Below are 8535 nucleotides of genomic sequence, written 5' to 3'. Positions count from 1 at the left end.
ACAAGGCTGGGACCTCTGGGGACTTTGCCAGTGACTTCTAGAGCACCTGAGTTGGAAACACCTTCAGACCATGGATTGAGCAGGGTGCATTCTCCACACGGGGCACTGCCCTCAGAGAAGTCTATGACCCATAGGCCTACTGAATGAGGGTAAAACTCTTGGGTTCAGTCCTAAGAGTTGAACCACTCCAAGGGAAGGGGCAGAAAGCGGGGAGGAGGGCAGCTCTGACCTTGCACAACTGTGGGGCCTGGTAAGCAGTCTCTGCAGACTTTCTGATACTGGAGCTGGAAGAACACAGGGCCGGCAGTGGGGAGATAAGAGGAAAGAGAGGAGGGTAGGGGATCAAAAATCCATAAGCCGAGCTGGAACCCCACAAGGATAAACAGACTGAGGTCACTCCTCATTGCCTGTGAAGCTGGTGATATAAGCATCCTGCAAAATCCCAGACCTTCCCCACGAAGCTAAACACACACGTCCGGCCATCACTCGGGGATGGGCCTCCTCTTAAGTCCTGCAACTTAAATATTGAGATAGGAAGTTGGACTAGTGCCACGTCTTAAGCTAGATGATAAGGACATGAGAGACTAGAAGAAAGCAGAAATAATGAGCATATAAATACATGGACATATTTAAAAGAAGGAAGAATTACTCATAATTCTTACAGTCATTCCTACAACAGGCTCCATCATTGTAACTGATGTTTATAACTGCCTTCTTCCCACGCCTGCTTCATATTTCCGTTGCCTTTAGCAAACCCTTCAACTACTCGTGGCTCTTTGCCTTGCAGAGCGGCCCAAGCATTTATGTGTGGAGCGTCTGGGCTACTGGAGGCTCTACCTGAATTGAATCATTGGAAGAAAAGCTATGACAAACCTAGACAGCATATTAAAAAACAGAAGCATCACTTTGCCAACAAAGGTTGGAATTGTCAAAGCTATGGCTCTTCCAGTAGTCATGCATGGATGTAAGAGTTGGACCATAAGGAAAGCAGAGTGCTGAAGAACTGATGCTTACAAACTGTGGTGATGGAGAAGACACTTGAGAGTCCTCTGGTCTGCAAGGAGATCACACCAGTCAATCCTAAAGGAAATCAATCCTGAATATTCCTTGGAAGGACTGATGCTGAAGCTGAAGCTCCAATACTTTGGCCACCTGATGCAAAGAACTGACTCATTAGAGAAGACCCTAATCTGGGAAAGATTGAAGGCGGAAGGATAAGCGGGTGGCAGAGGCTGAGATGGTTGGACGGCATCATCGGCTCAATGGACGTGAGTTTGAGCAAACTCCAGAAGCTGGTAAAGGAGAGGGAGGTCTGTTGTGCTGCAGTCCATGGAGTGCCGAGAGTTGGACGCGACTAATTGAACAACAACAACAGCAAAGCTTTTCGTTGATTTTAATCACAGGACCTGGGAGTAATAAGAAATCGCAAGGTGACCTTCTGCATCCCACATTTCCCCAAACGTGTGGTGGCAACCCACTTTCTCCTCGATAGTCAGCATCAATCGCTCCAGCCAGTCCAGTCACCTTCTTTGCTTGCTGATTCAGCACCATGAGGAATTCAAGGGGCCAGTGACAGTCTCGACATCCTGCTCAGTAGAATCTCTGTTGTGTCAGTGATAAAAGTGTGTGTTCTGTAGATCCATGGATGCTAGTTCTGGCAGAGGCATTGAGGGCAGGAAAGGCAAATTCACATCCAAATAAATAACTGTTCCAGTAAGAACACGGTGCTCCCTGCTCTGGAAGGAAGGGGTCTAATGTAATCACTCTGCTCCCAGATGCCCTCACCCCTACCCTGGGGAACAACGCTGTATCAGGACCCAGTGCTGGGCCCTGCTGTTGGCAAATCAGACCCCCACCAGAGGCTGGAGGTGACCTGCCTTGGAGCATGGACATGAGGGGTGCTGGGGCCACGCAGAAGCTTCTAACAAAGCTGCTTGTTCCTGAGCCCAAGTGAGAATGCCAGTGTGGTTGAGCACGAGAACTATCCAATATCCACAGAACAGGCTAGCTACCTGGTTAACTCAACCTCCCTCTAACGAGGTCACCCTTCGGAAACCTTGGTGACAATTCCCATGGGACACAAATACCTTCACACTCTGGGCCCATTTGCAGGGGTCTAGCCACTGATCTCTCCCTCAAACCTTCTCATCACCAATTTTGTGACTGTATTTCTTACAATACTCTGACCACCCAGCCAAACCATTAGCCGTAGTCCATCCATCAACATAGGCCCATAGGTCTCTGGCCATATCTCCTTTCAGACAAAATGAACTATCAAAATTTGGTCCATTGGTAGGATTCTCCCTGCATCACTGACCCTCAAGGCTGTCCCAGAGTAGGACTATAGTCCTGCAGTTATCCAGTGTGGTACCTTTATCTAATGCAGAGCTGTCTATAAACCAGAGTGGAAGTTTTTCTTCCCCACTTAGCTGGGAGTTTATGGGAACTCCCCACGAAGCTTTCTCCCCATGACAGAGAAAAGGCAGAGACTGGGGGCCGTGGGTCTCACGATCACGTTCCCCTCGGATTCACTTTTGCCTTAAGATCTTGCTTGAGCCTGAACTGATGGGCTCCACTTCAATCTGAAGGAGAATGCCGCTTCTGTCTGAAGAGGAGGTGCCGCTGTGTGGCCCTGAGCAAGGTTTTGGGCGTCAGCACACACCTAGTCCACAAAGGGCCACTTGGCCGCCCTCAGGACAGAGTTCAGCCTCTACAAATAGCCCACGGGCAAGTCAAAAACGGTTTCTCAGCTACTCTCAGATGGAGAGCAGCCAGCCACAGAAGAGCAGGAACTGGCTCCAATATTCTAGTGGTCTGCACTGGGGTTCACCTCAGACGGGCTGCCAGAGGCTCCAAACAGCATCCTCTATGCCACTGACACTTCCAGCACACTTGGACTCTCTGGATCATGTGGCCCAAAAGGCAGAGCTGCTTGGATGGCAGCCTGGGCTCTCATTCTGGGCCCCCGCTCAAAACCAGCAGATTTTCAGGTCTCTCAGTAAAACACACACACACACATATATATATATATATAGGGTATATGTTGTCTCCAAAATCCAAAAAGATGCACTAGACATTGTGTTCCTTTTTTAAATTAAATTCCTTATGATGTGTTTTCTATTTCTCTGGGGCTTTGCCGCTGTGTGGGGGCTTTCTCTAGTTGCAGCGAGCAGGGGCTACTCTTCGCTGCGGGGTGTGGGCTTCTCATCGTGGTGGCTTCTCTTGTTGCAGAGTGCTGGCTCTGGGGCACGTGGCTTCGGTAGTCACAGCACATGGGCTTAGCTTCCCCCTGGCATGAGATCTTCCCGGACCAGGAATCAAACCTGTGTCTCCTGCATTGGCAGGTACATGCTTAACCACTGGACACCAGGGAAGTCCATGTCTCTTTCATAGTGATAGGAGGTGGCAGATGAAGCAACTTGTCCTTCACCTTGGAAAGTATATATCCACATGCCCCCCCCAAATTACTGAGCATCTAGAATTTTCCACTGAGGTGGAGGAGCCCTGAATTTTGTGGGGTTTATTTCCCACTCTCTGGCTGCAGGCATTTTCCCAGCTCGCCAGGTCCAATCAGTGTAATACCATCAGTGTGATGAACCGCGTGGTGTCCTGGTAAGGGAAAGACAAGCAAAATCCCTGCGGAGTCGATTATGAAAGTGCTGGAGAATTGACAGGCCCCGGGAAGGGCAGCAGTAACGTATTGCTGGCCTTGCCAACAGGTTGGTAGGTTTCCTCGCAGGTTTAAAGAAAGAAGCATGTGCTGGCACACTGGCTGCATAGCAGGTGTCAGCAGGTGACGTGCAGATTCGCTCCAGCTATGAAGCCACAGCTAGAAAACAGCTGCAGATCAGACTCACCACTTGATTCATTTATAGTAATTTACTCTCTTTCTTCTAGATCCATCTATTTCTTCTCAGACCAAATAAAGGAGTCAAAAGGAAGTATTGGAGGAATTCTGTATCTCTCACGCCTCTTATGGTGGCACTGATCTCGAGCAGGCCCTCCGAGGACACCGTGTTACTCTTGGTGCACGATTTTCATAGAAACACGTGTTTCCAGCGGCTTCTGTTTTGTCTTTCCTACCATCAGAGCCACCCCTCCATGAATCAGATACTCAGCGTGGGCCTTCTGTGGTTGAGGGTGTCTATTTTCATTATGAACTCCAGGTGAGGAGATAACCACAGGGTGGGTTCAGAAACCCACAGTGGGACAGACCTCAGCAAGGCTTCACTGTCCATCTGACTTCCAATGCTCTGACTGGTGAACCACAATAATGCTTTGGTCCAGAGAAATTAGTATTAATTCAGAGCCAGTGTCCAGGAGTCCCTGAACAGTCTGAGAAGATAAAAACGAAAGGCTTTGGCAGTGACATGGATGGACCTACAGATGATCATACTAACTGAAGTACAGACAGAGAAAGACAAACACCACATAATCTCACTTGTAAATGGAATCTAGTTTTTTAAAAATGATACTACAGATGATCTTATTTACAAAAGAGAAACAGAATCACAGATCTTGAAATCAAACTTATGGTTACCAAAGTGGAAATGTGGGGGCAAAGTGATAAATTAGGAGATAGGGATTAACATACAAAAGTTACTATATTAAAAATAAGTAACTAACAAGTAAATGACTAACTACAGGGCTTCCCTGATAGCTCAGTTGGTAAAGAATCCACCTGAAAGGCAGGAGACCCCAGTTTGATTCCTGGGTCAGGAAGATTCACTGGAGAAGGGAAAGGCTACCCACTCCAGTATTCTTGGGCTTCCCTTGGGGCTCAGCTGGTAAAGAATCTCCCTGCAATGTGGGATACCTGGGTTTGATCCCTGGGTTGGGAAGATCCCCTGGAGAAGGGAAAGGCTACCCACTCCAGTATTCTGGTCTGGAGAATTCCATGGATGGTATAGTTTATGGGGTAGCAAAGAGTTGGAAACAACTGAGGGACTTTCACTTTAACTGTATAATGCAGGGAACTCTACTCAATATTCTGTAATAACCTATATGGGAAAAGAATCTGGAAAAAATGAATATATATATATATTATATATATATATAGTTATTTTTCAGTTGCTAAGTCATGTCCAACTCATTGTGACCCCGTGGCCTGAAGCACGCCAGGCTCCTCTGTCCTCTACTAGATCCTGGAGTTTGCTCAGATTCCTGTCCATTGAGTCAGTGATGCTATCTAGCCATTAACCTCTGTCGCCCCCTTCTCCTCCTGCCCTCAACCTTCCCAGTATCAGGGTCCTTTCCAGTGAGTTGGCTCCTTGCATCAACTGGGCGAAGTATTGGAGCTTCAGCAACAGTCCTTCCAATGAATATTCAGGGTTGATTTCCTTTAGGATTGACTGGTTTGATCGCCTTGCTATTCAAGGGATTCTCAAAAGTCTGTAGCACCACATTTTGAAAGCACCAGTTTTATGACACTCAGCTTTTTTTATGGTCCAACTCGCCCATCTGTACATGACCACTGGAAAAACAATAACTAGGACTATACAGACTTATGTTGGCAAAAGTCTGCCTTTTAATACTCTATGTTGGTAGTAGCTTTTCTTCCAAGGAGCAAGTGTCTTTTAATTTCATGGCTGCAGTCACCATCCGCAGTGATTTTGGAGCCCAAGAAAACAAAATCTGTCACTGTTTCCCCTTCTGTGTATCGTGAAGTGATGGAATTGGATGCCATCTTAGTTTTTTGAATGTTGAGTTTCAAGTCACCTGTCTCACTCTCCTCTTTCCCCTTCATCAGGAGATTCTTTAGTTCCTCTTCCCTTTCTGCCATTAGAGTGGTATCATCTGCACATCTGAGGGTGTTGCTATTTCTCCTGACAGTCTTGATTCCAGCTTGTGATTCCTCCAGCCAGGCATTTCCCATGATGTACTCTGCCTTACAATGTTGTGTTAGCTTCAGGTTCTAATGCAACATTGGAAATCTACTATACTCCAATAAAGTTTCTTTTAAAAAATGAAGGGCTGAATAGAGTGCCTTAGCATTAGGACTAGTTCGGTATTGTTCTGATTGATAATAGTGACAGCAAACCATACTGATTCCCTTCTTATCTACAACTTGCAGAGTGACATCTGGATGTTACTAGGTGGCGGGGGAGCGGGGCTCAGGAGGAGACATCAGAGGCAGATGAGTTATCCCGTAGTTGGTGAGTGAGTGGACAAGGAGATAAGCAGAGATGCTCCATCCTGAAATGACAAAGCCTGGGAGCTCATTCTGCTCAAGAGTCTTCCTGATGCGCTCCAGGAATGATGGACTGAGATTGCCTGTCTCCCAGAAACTTCCAGGGAACACAGTTGCTAACACTAAGAAAATTGGGAATACATTATTTTTCAAAATATAAGGGAGGATTGGGTAGTGGAAAGAAAATTGGCATAAATGTTTAGAGAGCTGATGCTGGGGTTAGCCACTACTCTTGCCTGGAAAATCCATGGACGGAGGAGCCTCGTAGGCTGCAGTCCATGGGGTCGCGACGAGTCGGACACGACTGAGGGACTTCACTTTCACTTTTCACTTTCATGCATTGGAGAAGAAAATGGCAACCCACTCCAGTGTTCTTGCCTGGAGAATCCCAGGGACGGGGAGCCTGGTAGGCTGCCGTCTATGGGGTCGCACAGAGTCGGACACAACTGAAGTGACTTAGCAGCAGCAGCAGCAGCTGGGTTTAGCTCAACCCCTCTCCAGCCAGAGGATCTGGGGCACGTGTTTTTACCTCTTTGAGCCTGGATTTCATTATCTGTAGCACTGGAAGATAATATTATCTACCTCTTGGGTTGTTGAGTGGGTTACATGAGATGATGATATTACCGTACTTCACACTTATTATCAAAGAGATAAGAGATAGCAAATGTGGTGAGGATGTGGAGAAAGGGGAATCCTGTGCGCCATGGGTGGGAATGTAAATTGGTGCAGACACTATGGAGAACTACATAGGGGTTTCTCAAAAAATTGAAAAAAAAAAAAAAAAAGAACATGATTCAGAAATCCCATATCTGGATATATATCCAAAGGAAATGAAATCATTCTCTGAAAAAGATAACTGGTGAAGGACATGGCAACCCACTCCAGTATTCTTGCCAGAGAATCCCATGGACAGAGGAGCCTGGCGGGCTACAGTCTATGGGGTCACAAAGAGTCAGATACGACTGAGCAACTAGCACTCACACATTCACTGCAGGATTATTTACAATAGTCAAAACACGGAAATAACCTAAGTGTCCACCAAAGGATGAATGGATGAAGAAGATGTTTATATATGTGTGTGTACACAAACACACATGATGGAATATTATTCAGCCATTAAAAGAAGGAAGCTCTCCCACTTGTGAAAACATAGATGAATCTTAAGGACATTAGGTTAAATGAAGTAAGAAAAAGACAGATACTGTATGACTTGTATATATGAAACCTGAAAAAGCTGACCTCATAGAAACAGACTTGATTGCTGGTTTCCAGGGGCTGAGGGGTGCGGGAAGTGAGGAAATGGTGGCCAAAGGGTACAAACTTCTAATTACAAGACAAATATGTTCTTGGGATCTAGCTCAGTCGGTAAAGAATCTGCGTGCACAGCAGGAGACCTGGGTGGGGTCCCCGGATAGGGAAGATCCACTGCAGAAGGAAATGGCAACCCACTCCAGTATTCTTGCCTGGAAAAATCCCATGGACAGAAGAACCTGGCAGGCTATAGTTCACGGAATCGCAAGAGTCAGATACGACTTGGTGACTAAACTCCAAAACCGCTGATGCACAGATGGTGACTGTAGTTCACAGACAGCATTGTGTAGCTGATACTTGCTGAGAGGAAACTTTCAATGTTCCTATTACAACAACAGCCAAAAATGGCAATTATGTGAGGAGAAGGATGTGTTAACTAACTGTACTGGGGTCATCATTTTCCAAAGTAAAGGGATATCAAATTATCCCATTATACACGTTGAACTTACACAGTGTTCTATGTCAGCTGTGTCTCAGTAAAGCTGGGGGGTGTGGAATACCGTCCTTAGCACAGTGTTACCTCTGTAGACACGGTCACGTGTTATTGTTGGTGAGTCCCCTTCCTGCCCTACCATCTTAGGCATCATTTCCCAACCTGGGCAGCACTGACGTTTGGGACCAGACAGTTCTTGTTGTGGGGGCTTCCCTGGCTTTGATCGCTGTCTAGCAGCATTCCTGGTGGCTGCCCGTTAGGGGCCAGCTGCGTCAGTCCACTTTTGACAGTGAACATGGCCTCAAGACATTGCTTTATGTCTCCTGAGGGGCAAAGTTGAAAACTTCAGGCTAGTTATTCTTTTGATCTGTTTCCATGTTTGTAAGTAAGATAGTGAGGTGGAGATTAGATTCTTTCAAAGCTATATCATCCATGCACGCATTGCTTTAATCCTCTATTCATCACACCAATATTATGTGTCTGTTTCATACAAGACACACTATTTTTACTCTTATCATTTTTGGTTTTAACATTTGTTGATGCAACTTGTTCCTTTAAAATTTTTTAGATTATTTTTACCGTTTCACTTTTTGAAGGATAA

This window comes from Bos indicus, chromosome 21, assembly GCF_029378745.1.
Source record: "Bos indicus isolate NIAB-ARS_2022 breed Sahiwal x Tharparkar chromosome 21, NIAB-ARS_B.indTharparkar_mat_pri_1.0, whole genome shotgun sequence".
In the NCBI taxonomy this organism is placed as follows: Eukaryota; Metazoa; Chordata; class Mammalia; order Artiodactyla; family Bovidae; genus Bos; species Bos indicus.
The sequence above is the reverse complement of the archived record's forward strand: the minus strand, read 5'-3'. Positions refer to the sequence as shown.